This window comes from Suricata suricatta, chromosome 1, assembly GCF_006229205.1.
Source record: "Suricata suricatta isolate VVHF042 chromosome 1, meerkat_22Aug2017_6uvM2_HiC, whole genome shotgun sequence".
In the NCBI taxonomy this organism is placed as follows: Eukaryota; Metazoa; Chordata; class Mammalia; order Carnivora; family Herpestidae; genus Suricata; species Suricata suricatta.
This window is the reverse complement of record NC_043700.1, coordinates 129082619-129100163: the sequence shown is the minus strand read 5'-3', so window position 1 is coordinate 129100163 and position 17545 is coordinate 129082619. Positions and strand designations below refer to the sequence as shown.

General features: G+C 37.9%; 1 long non-coding RNA gene across 1 annotated transcript; it reads right to left on the bottom strand.

Annotated features, from left to right (window-relative positions):
• Window positions 1-3219: 3219 nt before the first annotated feature.
• On the bottom strand, window positions 3220-17271 carry LOC115280542. Its single transcript, XR_003903842.1, has 3 exons — window positions 16784-17271; window positions 14045-14204; window positions 3220-3289 (listed from the first exon to the last, which is right to left on the bottom strand). It is a non-coding gene; the product is annotated as an uncharacterized LOC115280542 (long non-coding RNA).
• Between the last annotated feature and the right edge of the window lie 274 nt (window positions 17272-17545).

Sequence of the window (17545 nt, the reverse complement as noted above, 5' to 3'; positions counted from 1 at the left end):
TTTCATAAAAGTTGGGAAAATATTGTTTCTTGTGTAGCAATTCAGGGAACTCACATGTTAGGGGGAGGCTTTCTCCAGAGTGAATCAACCTCTGACCTGCAGTGTTGCTGTCTTTATGTAACAACAGAAAAAGTCATTTGATATGTTCAAGAAAAGGAGCGGGGGAGAGTTTGAAAAAGAGCAGTAGAGCAAAACCTATATCAACTTGAACCTGGCTAATTCCTGCTCTGAATGAACTGGATTTTACACTCAACTTTAGAAGAAACAGACAAACCAAAAGCATATTTAAGAAGTCACCTTATTTGAATCAAATAATTTAGGTAATTATAACATATTATATTTTAATACCTGTGTTCAAAGTGACAAGATTTTCAGGTTAACCAGAATGCCTGTTTCTTACACATTCAGTAAAATTGGGGTATAAATATAACAAACAATCTCATTTACATGCATGATTTATAAACACAGTCATGAATGCACATATATATCTGTGTGTATGTATACAATGATATTAAAATAGGAGTTTCAACAAAGACTCTGAGTTGATAGATACCAGATATTGAAGGGACTGGTGAAACACAAATAAACCAATTAAATGGAGACTATTGAAGAACTTTATTAAAGAATAATAAATAACATGTCTGATGAGACCTATCATCTTATTGCACTTACAGAATAGGCTGAACATAAGATGGATGATTCTTAAACCCTTTACACCTTGAGGACATAAAAATTCCAGGGGAGTAGAAATTGAAAGTAGGTTTATGAAGAAAATATTTGGGGAGAGCTGTTGATGTGCTGAGTTCTCCCCTCCTTCCCCGAGAATAGGGGGCCTGGGGTACCTGCTCCTCACCTTGAACTTGGTGAGAGAGGTTTCAGCGGGGCTACCTGGAAAGTATGATACATGTACCCTGCAAGTGGGGTGCTTGGTAGACTGGTGTCTGTCCTCCACCTGGAAAATGAAAAGAATAGGAGAAAACTGGGAGTCAAACAAAGGGAAAATGGTTCCTTTGGCTGCTGTCAGTCCCAGAGTTGGTGGGTAGAAGACGCAGGTGTGTTTCTGGTGAACCGAAGGTGGGCCATGTGAGAGAGGGACAGAGAAACACACACACAGATCAAGCCTTGGTGTGGTTTATTCATAGAGTCTGCCCGGGAGCAGCACTTAGAGGAACAGTCAGACCAGCAGAGGGAAGCTGTAGGTACAGCTGAGAAGGAAATCCTGACCAGCAGGAAGACAGATGGATTTACTGACATAGGGAGCTGTAGAGGAGACAGTCGCAACAGTATAGGTGGAAGGGGGACCAGCTTCCGATTTCTGGAGGCCTGAGAAGCCCAAAGTCAGCTTATGACCCTAAACAAGAGATAGTCCCTCTTCTCCCGACACAATTACCTTTAGGGATCAGAACGTGCAGTTTAGGAGTCTGAGTAGGAATGCTAGGTGGAAATCAGTTACACTCCCTCCCCCAAGCCCAGTTGTCCTGTCTGGTTCAAGTCTGAGCAGCATCCACATACTGCAGGAGAGAAGCTTGAACTTTAGGTTGAGAATGAAGTTTTATTATACTGTGTTTCAACATAAACGCAGATCTGAGCCCTTTTTGTAAGGACTAAAAGTGACCATAGGAGTGGCTGTTACCTTAGAGAAAGTAAAAAATTCATAGGGCCTGAGTTTTCATTCAGTGGTAGAGGAAGATACACTGGTTGCATATATTTGTAAAAATGTAGAAAAGCAGTGGGGAGGATCAGCATCTGACTTTCACGGGGTTACCTCTTGAAGGTAGAATTGGAGATGCAGGGAATGGAGGTAACTTCACATTTTACTATGGGTGTTTCCCTCCTAAAATGGCAAAGTTTGAATTAATTTTATTTTTTTATCTTTGCATTTTCAAAATCAAACACATTTTTAAAAACATTTTTTAAATGTTTATTTAGTTTTGAGAAAGACAGAGAAACAGAGCCTAAGCAAAGGAGAGGCAGAGAGAAAGGGAAACAGAATCTGAAGCAGGATCCAGAATGAGCTGTCAGCACAGAGCCCCATGCGGGGCTCTAACCCATGAACCGTGAGATCATGACCTGAGCTGAAGTCAGGTGCTTAACCGACTGAGCCACCCAGGTGCTCCCCAAGTAGAACACATTTTAAGTTCTTATGCATGTCTGTTTATTCAAATCAACAAACATGTACATACACAGTATAAATACGTATGTGTGATTTCAGAACTAAAGGGGTCATATTCCTGGTATGTGTAGTGACTATTGAAAACCCCATTGGTTAAAAAATAATAATAATAATTGGTGTGAGAATGCTGATTGTTTCCAAAATAGCTACTTGTATCAGTGACCTCTGTCCAGGCATTCCTCCTCCCTTATGTGTTGGCATTTCTAGTTTGTACCAGAAGGAAACACTGTGTCTAGTTTCACTATGAAATTCATGGAGCTCTCTGCTTGAAATAATATAAAAGACCTTTATTATTCAACCTGTGCATTCATCTATGCACCCACCTCTCCTTAGGGAAATGCTTGAAAATGGAATTTTCCTGGCCTTCTCTCCCATTTGACTTTTCTTCCTTCTACCCTCCCTTTTCTCCACTCCTGTCCTGGTATCTATTAGTTATCTTTCAATAACACTGTTCTGGCTGCATTGAAAGTGCTTTTTAATGTAGGAGATGTACTTCAGGCATAACACCGGGTCACTTTCTGAGTAACATTTTATGGGATTGATTAAACTTTAGCACCGTAACTGTTGACTTTACAGGCCAGAAAAGAGACTCGGAGTGTTACGCTCTGGACAATTTGTGCCTCGCAATTTTGAAAATTCAAACAGAGATAAGGGTTTAATGTGTCTGAAAAAAAGAGGCTGTCATCTATTTTTGAGTCTTCTATGTTTAAAATACTGCAACATTTAAAATGAAATAATAGCTTTTACACTAATGAAGTTAAGTTACAGTAAATAACTGTATATAAAAGAAGGTGGACTTTTTTACAGTAGGGATGATGTTAAAGATTTAAGTTGGCCTCTTCATTGCTCCAATTTAACTGCTTAATTTTACTTCTTTCGCTGCTGGAAAATAAAGGTACATTTGCTGTTGGTGGGATTTTCAAGGTTGTGAGATGAGGCATAGTAATCTTTTTATTAGAGAAACATATTTTTGGGGTTAAAATGCAGTGGAATCAGGGACAAGTTTTTTTACCCATCTGTTTGGGGCTTGGAAATTCAAGTCATTGGCTTTATCTGCACATCAAGGTATATTGCCAGTGTCTCAGTGAGGCGATTCCTCAAGAGCAGAAACATATCCTGGAAACAAACAAACAAACTGAAATAAGAAGAAAAACAATTCTTATTAATTCATCGGGTTGGCTTTCTACTGCGTCAGCTTAGCTATGCCTCCCAGAATTCTCCTGCCTCTAAGGCTCTGGATGAGGGTTGACCAGCAGATATGGGTGAGAGCTCTGGGCAAAGCAGCCGTTATTACACTTGGAAAGTCACCTATGTTGCAACTCATCTGCTGGAAAGGGCTGTACAGATCGCTGATCTGTTGGCTCCCTTCCTCGGTGCGGGGCAGCTGCTGGGCCCAGAGCTCCTCCAGCCCTGACTCTATCAGCAACTTCAGCTTCTCTGAATCCCAGGCCAGGCATGTGTGCACCTCAAAGGTGGGCAGCACCAGCCTTTTCTGCAAAAGCACCTTCACTGTTGGGGCTTCACGGGGTGACGCTCAGGCCCAGGTTCCAGTCTGTCCTTGTTTTCCTCCCCGTTTGCATCTAGCTTTTCTTCCTGACTGCCTACTGACCTGTTGTGACTTCAGACTCCCCACCAGACACAGAGCTTACAGACTTCCAGAGGCCACTTTGTCTTAATAGAATTAATGTTGTTCATCTTGAATCATGGTTTGTCTGAAAAAAATATTGCCATCTCAATTAACTTAATTTTTCAGCTCCTTTTTTTTTTTTTAACTTCACCATTCCCACTAGACTTTAAGAGAATATAGCATAAAAAACCTGGTGAATAATTTTTTCTAATATATACTATCTGATTAAACTTTGCAATAAGAGTAGAGCAATCTGAACTTGGTATATTAAATGATTTGCAAATTGCAGTGTGCTGCACTTTTCAGTTACACGCCTATGTAAAATAAATCAACTTCTGTCTTATCAGCACTGGGGAATTTTTCATGTGTGATCATTGTATTTTAAAGTTGGCAATATACACACTGTCTTTTTAAATAAAGATGATATTACTAAATTTTCTTCAGTAAGACTTATGCCTGAGTTGTTGGAATACTTTTTCTGTTTTTGTTTTTGCCTAAAGTATAGTTCCCAGCACAGAAGGAAACATTTGCTAAGTGGTAGCTATTATTATTACAATGATATAACTTAAAAACTCTAAAATTTGTTTCAATTGATTACACACACACATACACACACATACACACACACACACAAACCCTCCCTTAATATTATTTTTTGTGTTCAGGAGTATGACCTACCTGGCATAGATGGTGAGATTGTTATTGAGATAACTTTTGTAGCAAGTACTACCTTCATTTATACGAAGGAATGAAGGATGTGTTATGTTTGTGAACATGCACACCCACAGACCAACACTCATACGTTACTTAAAAATTTTTTTTAATGTTTTTTTAATTTATTTTTGAGAGATAGAGAGAGACAGCATGAGCAGGGGAAGGTCAGAGAGAGAGGGAGATACAGAATCCAAAGACAGGCTCCAGGCTCTAAGCTGCTGTCAGCACAGAGCCCAACATGGGGCTTGAACCCATGAACCATGAGATCCTGACCTGAGCCGAAGTTGGATGCTCAACCCACTGAGCCACCCAGGCACCCCAGTGTTACTTTAACTTGTAGTTTCAGTCACAGTACAATTTACTTTGTATCTCTGTGTCTCTCAAATGCAAGTTGAAGTTCTAACCTTGGCAAGGGGTTTTCAACTTGTCTTTTCAAGAGGTCTTACCATTAGGTGGCAAGCTGCTAATATTTTTGTTTGTTTAGCAAACGTTATGTACCCTTGTGTATATATACAAATGCATATATATACATATACATATAAGAATACATATACATATGCATACATGCATGCAGTTGCATAATGTACATTAAAAATGTAGTATATATGGTCTGCAGTCTACAGATCAGCATCAACCAGAATATCTTTTAGCCTTATCCCATCCTGTGATTTTTCTATGAAACTTACTATGGTTTCCATAAGAGTGACATAGATTTAGACTAGCCATCTCCTTTCTGTCCTTGTCTGTGCTTCTATATACTCAAGGACTCAATGACCACATCCTTTATTCTTCCTTTCCATTTCTTTACATTCTAGTCCCCCATCCCTCATTTCAGCATTTCTATCAAGCTTCTACCGCTTTAGATAAGTGAAAAATTAGTTGTCTCTTCCCAAATGGCCGGAGACCCCTGGTATAAATTCATACCGATGTAAATATCTATGCAGATTTTCTGAAGCAAGCCCTTCTTACTCCACTGCACTTGCAAATTTCCCAAATACTGTTATGATAATACTAGGTGATTTATTTTACATAAGGATGCATCTGAAGGGTGCAGCACATTGTGATTTGCAAACCATTTAACTTGCTAAGATCAGATTGTTCTGCTTTATCTGCAGAGTTCGCCCACAAGGAATTTAATATAAAGCCTTTTATTCTTGTTGTTTCATGTATTGTACTTTCCTGAGATCTGATGGATGAGTTTGAAATGGGTGCATGGGGGAAGAGAGAAGGAAATTAGCCACTCTGCATCTTCTATGGAAAAGCAACCCCTAACCTTCCATTTGCCACAAGACTGTTGAGAGTATTCAAGGACTCGTAGGAGGATGACAGTACAGTCTTGTAGGGATACATTATTACTCAGATGGAAGGTGAATGGGCATAGGCCCAGCAAACATGAATCAGAATATTATCTCTCTAGCTCATGTTATTACCTTGAAGCTCATACAGAGAGTAAGTGACTGAGTACCAGCACCCTTGCTAAGAGTAAGAAAGACCGTCCATTTGTTCCCCTCTCTCCTTCTGCAGATGCTCATTGCAGGGTGGCTTTGTACCAGGGAGTCAGGGGACCAAGACTGGTGTCCTGCTGACTATCTAACTTGTGTGATTTGGGACAAGTTACTTGGCTTTTTGGATCCCTCATGTGTAAAACGAGAGAGGAATCAACATGACTTTCAATGTCCTTCTACCTCTTCAATTTTATGACTGTCTTATGTGTCAGCTCCCTTTACTTTCCTTCTTTCTCCTTCCTTCCTGAACTATGATTTCCCTTCCCTTATATCCTTTCATGGAAGCTTTTTACTTATTTATTTTAACATGTGCATTCTTTATTCTGGTGGATGACTCATTTTCTTTCCCTTTATACATTTAATTAAATATTTACTGAGCTCCTACAATGTGCTAAGGACTGGGATGTAAATACTGAAGAAGACAGTGAAGGAGGAATCCCATCAAAGAAGAAGTAATGAAGACAAAAAAGATTAAAATATTTTATTTGGTAGTGTGATGTTCTAGGAATGAGAAAGTGCATGGAATCATGGGATCCAATAGTTGAAGGGCAAGAGCATTTGCTCTTGGAGATTAGGAAAGAGATCTGGAGATGTGGCTTTTAAGTGGAGGCTTAAAAATTAAGTAGAAGATAATTAAACAAATGGAAGATGTTTAGGAGGTCAATAAAATATAGGGGGTGGTAAGAAAGAAAGAAAAAGTAATACTCAAGTTGCTGACTGGCCATGGCTAGTGATAAGTTTGGGAAAACAGAAAGAGGAGAGGGAAAGGCAGTGAGCAGGTTGAAAGTCTTTCTCAGAGGCTGATTCAATTAGAAAGCTGTTTAATGACAACAGTATTTTACATTTGGGTGATGCTTTTCAGAGGAGGACATGTACATTTTCTCACTTAAGCCTCATAACAACCCAGAAGGTAAACATTATTATTCCCATTATTTAGATGTTAAGAAAAGTTTTCAAAATTTGGAAGTAGGCAAAAAGATGGCCACATGTCCTTTCCATGTCGCAGTGTCTACAGGATTACTTGATTCTCTTCACCATCATGCGCGTTCCCTCATTAATGAGATTTTGACATGTATTCATTATATATTCATATGAGAGTAATATTTATAGTTTTTTAAAAAAAATGTTCCTTTGAAAGAGATGAAGCAAAAAAAAAATCTTGAGAGATTAAGTAATTTGCTCAAAGTCATTGATGAGCAGGAACTTGAACTTGGACTTTATGGTTCTGAATATGGTATATTTTATGATACATATGATACCAAAGGGGAGTTCTGAGCAGTTCCTCTGTGCTGCTATGTTTTTATTTTAATTAAGAATAGGTATACTTACAGAAAAGCAGCAAGCATCTCAAGTTTTGTTTTTTGTAATTTTTAAAAAATTTATTTATTGTTTAATTTACATCGAAGTTAGTGAGCATATGGTGCAACAATGATTTCAGGAATAGATTCATTAATGTCCTTCACCCATTTAGCCCATCCCCCCTCTCCCACAATCCATCCAGCAAACCTCTGTTTGTTCTTTATGTTTAAGAGTCTTTTATGTTTTTACCCCCTCCCTGTTTTTATATTATTTTTTATTCTCTTCCCTTATGTTCATCTGTTTGTATCTTTTTTAAAATTATTTTTAACTTATATTTATTTTTGAGAGACAGAGAGAGACAAAGCATGAATGGGGGAGAAGCAGAGAGAGAAAGAAGGAGACAGAATCTGAAGCAGGCTCCAGGCTCTGAGCTGGCAGCACAGAGCCTGATGCGGGGCTCAAACCCACAGACGAGACCCTGAGATCATGACCTGAGCCAAAGTCAGACGCTTAACCAACTGAGCCACCCAGGCGCCCCCATCTGTTTGTATCTTAAAGTCCTCATATGAGTGAAGTTATATGATATTTGTCTTTCTCTGACTAGTTTCACTTAGCATAATACCCTCCAGTTCCAGCTACTTAGTTGCAAATGGCAAAATTTTATTCATTCTGGTTGTTGAGTAATATTCCATTGTGTGTGTGTGTGTGTGTGTGTGTGTGTGTGTGTGTGTGTGTGTATCACATCATCTCTACTCATACATCGATGGACGTTTGGGCTCTTTCCATACTTTGGCTATTGTTGATAGTGTTGCTGTGAATACTGGGGTGCATGTGACCCTTCGAAACAGCACACCTGTATCCTTTGGACACATACCTAGTAGTGCAATTGCTGGGTCATAGGCTAGTTCTATTTTTAATTTTTTGAGGAACCTCCATGCTGTTTTCCAGAGTGGCTGCATCAGTTTACATTCCCATCAAGTTCTGTTTATCCACTCATTTAATCTTTATATAACCCAGAGGATTATAATTTCTTACTCACATACAAGGAAGCTCAGATCCAAGGGGTTATATTACTTATTTATTAGAGTGCAAGAACTAAAACTTGAAATCTGGTCTAGATTAAAATCCATTCTCTTAAGGGGAGTGCTAGTATCTCCTTGCTTGGATATCACACTTTAAAAAACATTCTTTCTAATGTTCATTTATTTTTAGAGAGAGAGAGAGAGAGAGAAAGAGAGAGACAGAGTGTGAGTGGGGGAGGCACAGAGAGAGAGGGAGACAGAATCCCAAGCAGGCTCCAGGCTATGAACTGTCAGCACAGAGCCCAATGTGGGGCTCAAACCCACAACTGTGAGATCATGACCTGAGCTGAAGTCAGATGCTTAACTGACTGAGCCACCCAGGCACCCCAGATATCACACTTTTGATTACAACTTAAAATGGAACTTGGACTCCTGGTTCAAGATAGCAGATAGCATACACTCCTTTATTCTCTTTTCTTCTGTAGCTCTCATTAAAACAGGAGAATTAAAAGGGTCTAAACTTAGAATAACATACAGAATATGGAATGCAGTGAAGAACAGAATGGAATAGGTTAGGCAATTTTAATCAGAAGTTCTTATATTCTATTTAATATTTTAACCACATGCTTTTATTCCTTTGATAAAAATATCACAAATATAATGTAAGCTTTTTCATAATTAAGTGAAAGTTTTGACTCAGTTTTAGTCAATTCTAATTATTAAGCCTTTTGTTTATTCATTTAAATTTTTAATTGTGATAAAAAACACATAAACATTAAATTTAGCATCTAAACCATTTTTTTTTAGCTCAGTTTAGTTGTGTTAAGTATATTCACATTGTTGTACAACGGATCTCTAGAACTTTTCATCTTGCATCTCTAACTCTATCCCCACTGAACACTACTTCCCCATTTCCTTCTCCCCTCCCCGTCCCTGGAGACCACCATCCTACTTGCTGTTTCTAAGAGTTTGACTATATTATATATCTCATACGAATGGAATCATACAGGGTTTATCTTTTTGTGACTGTTTATTTCATTTAGAAGAACATCCCCAAGATGCATTAATTCTTATATTTTGTGTTTACAATGTTTCTTTTGTTATGTTTATTTATTTATTTTGAGAGAGAGAATGCATGTGTGCAAGCAGAGGAGGGGTAGAGAGGGAGAGACAGAATCCTAAGCAGGCTCGACGCTATTAACGCAGAGTTCTATGCGGGGCTCGAACTCAACAAATGGTGAGATCATGACCTGACCTGAAATCAAGAGTTGGACTGAGCCACTCAGGTGCCCCTAGAAATTTTCAGTTTAGGTCAGAATTTTCCTTTTTTAAAAAATGTATATATTTTAAATATTTATTTATTTTTGAGAATGAGAGAGAGAGAGAGAGAGAAATGGAGGGGTGCGGGGGGACAGAGGATCCAAAGTGGGCCCTATGATGGCAGTAGAGAGCCTGATGTGGGGCTTGAAATCATGAACTGTGAGATCATAACCTGAGCCGATGTCAGATGCTCAACCAACCGAGCCATCCAGGAGCCTGTGAATTCATCTTTTTATTCATTTACATGTGACTTTCATTAGAACAATATTTTCTTCTTGATTTCAGAAATAGTACAGGTTCTTAGTAGAACATTTGAAGATTAGGGAAAGTATAAAGAAGAATAAAAATATTGACTCATAATTCTACCACTCAGAGGCAATAACCGTTGTCATCATGGTATATATTTCTTTTTAGTCTTTGGTCTAAAATCTTTTTTGAACATAGTGGGATCCTATTTTATATAGAAATGTATATTCATTTCCCTTTTAACATTGTAGTATATTGTATTAGTTTGCTAGGGCTGCCATAATAAAATATCAAACTGGAGGCTTAAACAATAGAAATTTATTTTCTCAGCTCTGGAGGCTGGAATCCAAGATCAACCAGCAGAGTTGGTCCCTCCTGAGGCCTCTCTCCTTGGCTCTTTAAGGCTGCCCTCTCGCTGCCTCTTTACATGGTCGTCCCTCTGTGCACCAGGACACATTCCTGATGCCCCTTTTGTGTGTGTCTTAATTTCTCCTTTAAAGAAAGACACTAGCCAGATTGGATTAGGGCCCAATCTAATGGCCTCATTTTAATTTAATTACCCTTTTATATGCCCATCTCCAAATACAATTACATTCTGAGGTATGGGGGGGGTGACAGCTTCAACATACTAATTTTGGAAAAGACATAATTCATCTGTAACACATATTTACCTATGTATTAACAATCTCATTATAATTATTATTCTATTGTGTGGCTGATATTTTTATTAAATATTTATCATATTAATTTATTAGACTTTAATGCTTTCAGACTTTAAGAAATTAACCCTTTGATATGGATTATTTTCTTGGGATTTCTTCCTAAAGTAGAATTACAGGATCAAAGAACAAAAACATAGCCCAGACTCCTCATTCATATTACCAACTTTATTTGCAGAAATGCTGCACCAATTTATACTTTCACCTTGAAACTACCCATTTCACTGTGCTTTCATAAATATTAGATTTTCTTATTTTAAAATAATGACTAAATTATCAGGAGAAAGTTGTATAGGATTTTAATTTTATTTTTTGATTATTAGTAAAGCTTGTTTTTCAATATTTGTTATTTGATTTTTCCTTTTTTCTTACACATTATCCATTAGTATTATTTGCTCATTTACTGTGATCTTAATTTTTTTAAATCAATTTGTTGGTGAAATTTTTATTTTTCAAGGGCTTTGACCTATTGTCTGTAATATTTCCCACAAATATTTCCCTGTTTTTTGTTTGCTTTCTAATTTTTCTTTTTTCTTTTTTGCCATTTAGGTCCTTTCTAATTTATATTGAAAAGACATAAAACATGTTTTATGTTGTTTTCAATTTCAACTATTCTTTTTTATGCTTTCTTCTATTTCTTTTATTCTTAGAAGTCTTTCTTCATAATGAAATTAGAAAGATACCTACATTTCTCTAATTTCTTGTGACTTAGACTATTGAACCTTACTGGAATTTTCTTTTGGGCCCAATATGAATTGCTCTAGACTTATTTTTTGAAACAATAATAAACTCGCAGGAAAACCATATTTTTAAAAGGCTGTTTTTGTTCCTGAATAATGAAGTCCTGATTAATGATTAACTATTGACATATCATAGCTTATTGTTTTCTTTTTTTTATATTCTTTTAAAATTTTTTTAAAACATTTATTTATTTTTGAGAGACAGAGAGACAGAGTGTGAGTAGGGAAAAGGCAGAGAGAGGAGATGCAGAATCCGAAGCGGGCTCCAGGGTCTGAATTGTCAGCACAGAGCCCAACGCAGGGCTCAAACCCACTGACTGAGATCATGATCTGAGCTGAAGTCAGACGCTTAACCAACTGAGCCACCCAGGCACTCCTATTAGCTTGCTGTTTTCAGTTGATCTAACAATTCTCAAGTCAGTACCGTCAGATTTATTTATTATAACTTTATAATTTGTTTTAATATTTGATGGAACTACTGCCCCTTCATGGTGTCTATTTTTAAAATGAACTTTTCCTCCTTCACTCTTCCAAATTAATTCAGGTATTTTTAAGTTAAAAAATATTTAATTGAGATTTTAAGTAGAATTTTATTAATATTCAGGAGTGTCATATCTTTTTACTTACCTAAGCATTTAAAAAAAGGACAAATTCTTGGTCAAATTTTACTAGATTTTTCCAGCCATTTCTTTTTATTTTTCCTCTTATTTTATTTTTATTTTTATATCTTTTATAATTAAGCAGAAATTTAAAAATATATTTTCAGAGTGATTTTTCTAGACAGATAGAAAATCATTCAATTTTGGTAATTTCATGGTGTGTTGCCATTTTTATTAATTTTTACAAGGATTCTAATAGTTTGATTCTTGGACTTTTGGAGGTATCTAGTCATATAGCATGGATGACAACCTTTTATCTGTCTTTTGTAGCTTTCTTTTGATTAATAACGCATCATTTAATTGGCAAGAACTAAGTTTAGAACTTTTTTGGTTGAATATCCAATGATAATTGTGTTAGTCATGCGTTTCATGGGACATCTTTTATTAGCTCACTGTTTAGTTTAAGGATGGAGTGTGGGCTGGTGGATTGAATGTGGATGCCAGGCTTTACATTTATTTTTAATGCATTTTATCCTGTTTCTGGCCCGGGAGCCAGTTCTCAGCTTACTTCAAGGTGGTGAGGCAGGCAGCCCGGCGCAGTGTTAGCCCCTCCTGTTGGTCCAGACCACTTAACAGCCACAGAGATACACCTTCTTTGAAGAAGATACTATTGAACACCCAGGTCCCTCCACCTGCACTCCTGCACACTAGCTTCCTTCTGTTACTCAATTAACACTGCTCAACTGCTATGAATCGTGCATATTTTACTTCATTCAGCTCACATTTCTCTATCTTGAACACAAGGATCTGAGATATCATATTATATGCTCTGATGAAATCAAGCTAGAATAAGCTTCTGCCACCAGTCTAGTAATCCCAGAGGAAATGAGGCTAGTCAAGTTTTTTCAAGTGAACCCCGTTTTCATTTCCCAACGCTCACAAGCCCATCATCCTGAGGTTCGGTATGAAATGTTTCTTGAATCCACTTTTCATTTCTTCTGAAAATATAGACATTTGCTCCCATTTGGTCTTTGGGCACCTTTCCTTTTTTCAAGATTTTGACTGTGATAATGGGACCACTATGGCAATCTTTTCAATACTCTGTCTGAAATGTACTTATTTTGGGTCCTGAAATGTAACTTTCTTAAAACTGCTGTCCATGTCCCTAATGTCCTCTACCTTTCTTGGGCTTTCACTTCTCTTAAACCACATTGGCGGTTCCCTCTCCAGAGTGAAGGTCATGCTCCAGATAGAGAAGATTGGAACAAAATAGGCAATGACTCGCTCTGACTCCACACACTGAGTTGGCCACGATCCTTTCTTTGTTCTTGTGACAACAAGCACAGTTTAAAAAGGTACGCTTTGCTTATAGAATTGTTCCCTATCTTCAATCCATTCTGTATTTTAGCTCTCAAAACAATATTCCTATAGCTTTGTGTATTTAGAAAACTTTGTTCTAGATTATGTTTCCTCTTGTCATTTTCATTTTTTGTACATGAAATTATAAACCTATCTTTATTAGTGTATAGTCCCTATTTAGCTAACTTTTCATTTTCATCAGAATTATTTTTATTATATTATCAGCTTTTGATTGAAAGTCCTCCATCCTTCCAGAACTATTCTCTCTCATCAAGTTTCTGTTTAAATATATTCAGGAAGGGCTGAAGAGACACGTGTTATGGAAAAATCATGTGATCAGAGCTGAACATATTTGCATACCTATCTAGTTATATAAGTTGTTTATATGTCTACATATACAATTGTATATAATATATTTGTAAAATTATGTATATTTATGTTATATATAAATGTATATCAATTTAAATATTTGTATATAAAATTTTAAAACCTATATTAAACAACTTCCACTTTTTCTTTCTCTATAGAAAAGTTAAACTTAATTAAGCATAAATTAATTGTAAAGATTTAAAAGTCCTTTCACCGAAGTGCATGAAACTCTTCCAAAAATTTACAAAAACAAACTGGAAAACAAACAAACATAAAAAGGATTACCTTAAAAATATTGGCGAGCCTTGCTGTGCTGTGAGCAGATGCTCTAGGTCTGTGTTTCGAACCCTACCTGTCTGGCAAGGCGCTGCTCCGCTGTTGAGGGTATTCTGTGTGGCCGTCAGCACATCTCATCCTGTGGTTTGAGACTCACTGACACAGCAACTTGAACTTTCCCTTTGACCTTTGTGAAATTCAACTTTTGGCTTGCAGTGAAATCTGTGTTTCATTGACTGTGAAATTAGGAGAATCTCCAATGAGTAAAAAGTGATTAGCTTTCACTTTTGGATGAAAACATGCCAAGGACAAACACTGATTTTAAGAGATCCTTTATAGAGCATTGCACCTTATAAAACCTCAGTAAGGGGCAGCACCTTGATATTTCAGCGCTGAGGACTGTAGCCAAAATTTCACCTTCCAGTTCATTAGGTCTCAGCTTTCTTTCTTTTTCCCTCCCTCCCTCCCTTCCTTTGTTTCTCTCTCCTTCCTTCCTTTCTTTCTTTCCTTCTTTCTTTCTTCCTTCCTTCCTTCCTTCCTTCCTTCCTTCCTTCCTTCCTTCCTTCCTTCCTTCCTTTCTTTCTTTTCTTCTAAGTTTATTTATTTATTTTAAGAGAGAGAGAACAAGCAAGGGAGGGGCAGAGAGAGAAGGAGAGAGAGAGAATCCCAAGCAGGCTTTGTGATGTTGGCCTGCTGGACACGGGGCTCGATCCCTCCGACTGTGAGATCATGACCTGAGCTGAAACCAAGAGTCAGACTCAACCAGTTGAGCCACCCATGCCCTCCTCTGTCTTTCTTTTTTTAGGTGCCTTTCTAAGTCAATCTGTTTATGACCTTGAATAGTATTTTAGGTATGACGGAATTGTTTTTAGGTATGATGACACAATTACCAGATGGCATTTACTAATGTTTTAAATAGTGAGTATTCAAATACCCTCTATTTCTCTGAGCTGCATTTGAATTGACACCTTATTTCTTCCGTTCTCCCCAACCAATTATATTTTCTGTGCAGAAATAGCACTGTGTTTATGCTTGTATTATATCACTCATCACTTGTACTTGAGTTATTTGTTTACATGCTTTCCTCTAGACTGTAAGCTGTTGAAAGGCAGGATATCTTCTTGACAAGTCTGTGCACTTCTAGCTAGATAGCACAGGACTTGGAACGTAGCGCTCAACTAAACGCTGACTGCAAGGACTTATTCTTTGACAATTTTGAAGCACAGGTATTATAAGGGTGGTTCAGCGGAATGCAGTGGGTGTGAGTGTAGATATCACGTATTACGTATATTTTATTTGCAAGTTGCTGTATTGGGAGGCGTGCACTGCGTATAAAGGTCTGTGTAAACCCGATGACCCCGAGGACTCCCTCTTGATCTTCCTCTATTTTTTGTATTCAAAGAGCCGCATACCCAGTCCTGAAACCCAATTTCCTATGGAGCTCCGAAGTACCAGAAAACCCTTTCATTTTTGAGAGCAAGCACTGAGCTTGACATAATGCTGAGAAAGGTTCAAAGCCAATACCCAGTTTTTTACCTAGGTAAAATTTTACTCCTTCAAACAAATATTAACAACTTTTTAAAAGAAACAAATATCCACTGCATTGGAAAAGACAGCTATTGCTTTGGTATCCATTTTACATCTTTCCTCTGAAGCCAAGGAATTAAGTTGCATCTGTGAAATAACTTTCCCTCTCTAGTTGTTCAATTTGGTTCAAGGATTTTTGATTAAGCGTTCAGGGGTTACGAATAAATAAGAACCAGCAGTTCAATAATTGGGATATCATGACTGTCTGGTAGCACATTTAACACTCAGCTTCACTGTGCTGCACAACCTCTTCCTTCCGCCTTCCTCTGTGCTACGGCTCCCCTTGTCCCCCTCCAGAAGAAGGCAGTAATGTCATTGCAAGCTTCAGAAGTTAGCATTAAAATGAATACTTTTTAATTTCTTTAGATGAGATGGGGCTCTGGGCTCTGGGACAATGCTGATGGATGATGTTTTAATGCAGCTGAAATGTTATTTTTACTGAACCAGGGAAAACTATAAATTTTGCTTCATTGCCACTGATGGCTCTATGCATAAAACTATGGTGGCGCCCCTCGGCCGTGAATAATCACCTCGGCACGGCAGATGTTACTTTGCGGGGAAAGCAATTCTTATGCCGAAGAATTGTGGAAAGATTAATTGTCTACAGCTGTTTCATGGCCCACAGCAATCTTGATACATTTATGATAAGTTTAAGAGCTCACTGGAGGCAGCTCCTATTCCCTGTTGCGGGAAGGGGGGCGGGGGAAGAAGCCAGAGGCTTTATTTTGACACCTGGATTCATAGAATCTGTCAGCTCCATTACAGCCTTCATAGAAATCTGGCTGCTAGCAGTTCTGAAATGATTGTGAGTGAGGTAAGATGCAGGAATTATCCATACGTAGATAAAGAAAAGGAGACTGAGAAGAATTATTCAAATTTGTGCAAATGAATTGCTTCCATTTTTCCTCCCTCTGCCAAGTGGAAATTGAACGTGACCCACTCTGACCTTTCTCTATTAAGTGCTGCAAATTGCAGTAAATGCACAGTTCTGAGTGCCCTAATGAGACAGAGCCCCAGCAATGCCTCATTAATAAGGGGAGTTTGACCTTGCTGGTCAGCCCTTCATTCGATATTGAAAAGAAATAAGAAAAAAGAAGAGATGACCCACTGTAAATTTTGAACAATACATTTGATTTAGTTTGCATACACTCCCAGCCAGACAGTTGTTCTCAACCTTTTTCCCTTTCCCGTTTCCCTTCAGCCACAGGCTAGACCGAGTGGTACTTACCTTTTAGGTGCCAACGGAATGTGGCAACAGAGATGTGGTGAGCCTTGGCAAAGCTGGCACCAGGCTTCACTCTAGGAAGTAAGGACATTCACCTCCTCCCCCATCTCTTTCCTTGAAAATTAGGTCCATAAGTTCTTGTTTTACTTTTTCTTTTTCTTTTTTGCTCTTTTTCTTCTCTCCCTCCCTTCCTTTTCCCTCTTAAATAAAGGGATTTTTTTCATGTTAAAATGTTCATGTGTGTTTGAAAGAGGGACTGGCTCTCTGATTTTTTTTTTTTTTTAGCTTTATGCAGACCCAGGCAGAGATACTTTTTCCTTGTCTGATGTAAGAAAATCTAGGGCAAGAGGTGGGGTAGTGCTGCTTGTTTTGGGAGAATTCCTAAACCTGATCGAGCACAGAGGGCAGCTTAATAGATGTGGAACTGAGCCCTCCGAACTTCTGACACTGAGACTTCCGAAATCTCTCACTAGTTTCAACTTAGCTTTTGGCTTCCTTTAAACTAATGCTAATAATACCTCTAATTCTATACTGAGAATTTCCTAAATACAAAGCAGCCCAATGAATAAGACAGGCAGCAGCTTATAAATGTACTTAAACATTAACTCTTAATGTACAGAGATGTGTTGAACGTTCAAAGAGGTGGTTGCAAGATGCATGGATGCACCACCTTATGGAATCTTAAGATTTGAAAGGATCCTAGAAGCTATCCTCTCCAAGCCTCTTGCAAGGCAAGAATCTGTTCTGCCATATCCCTGATATTGA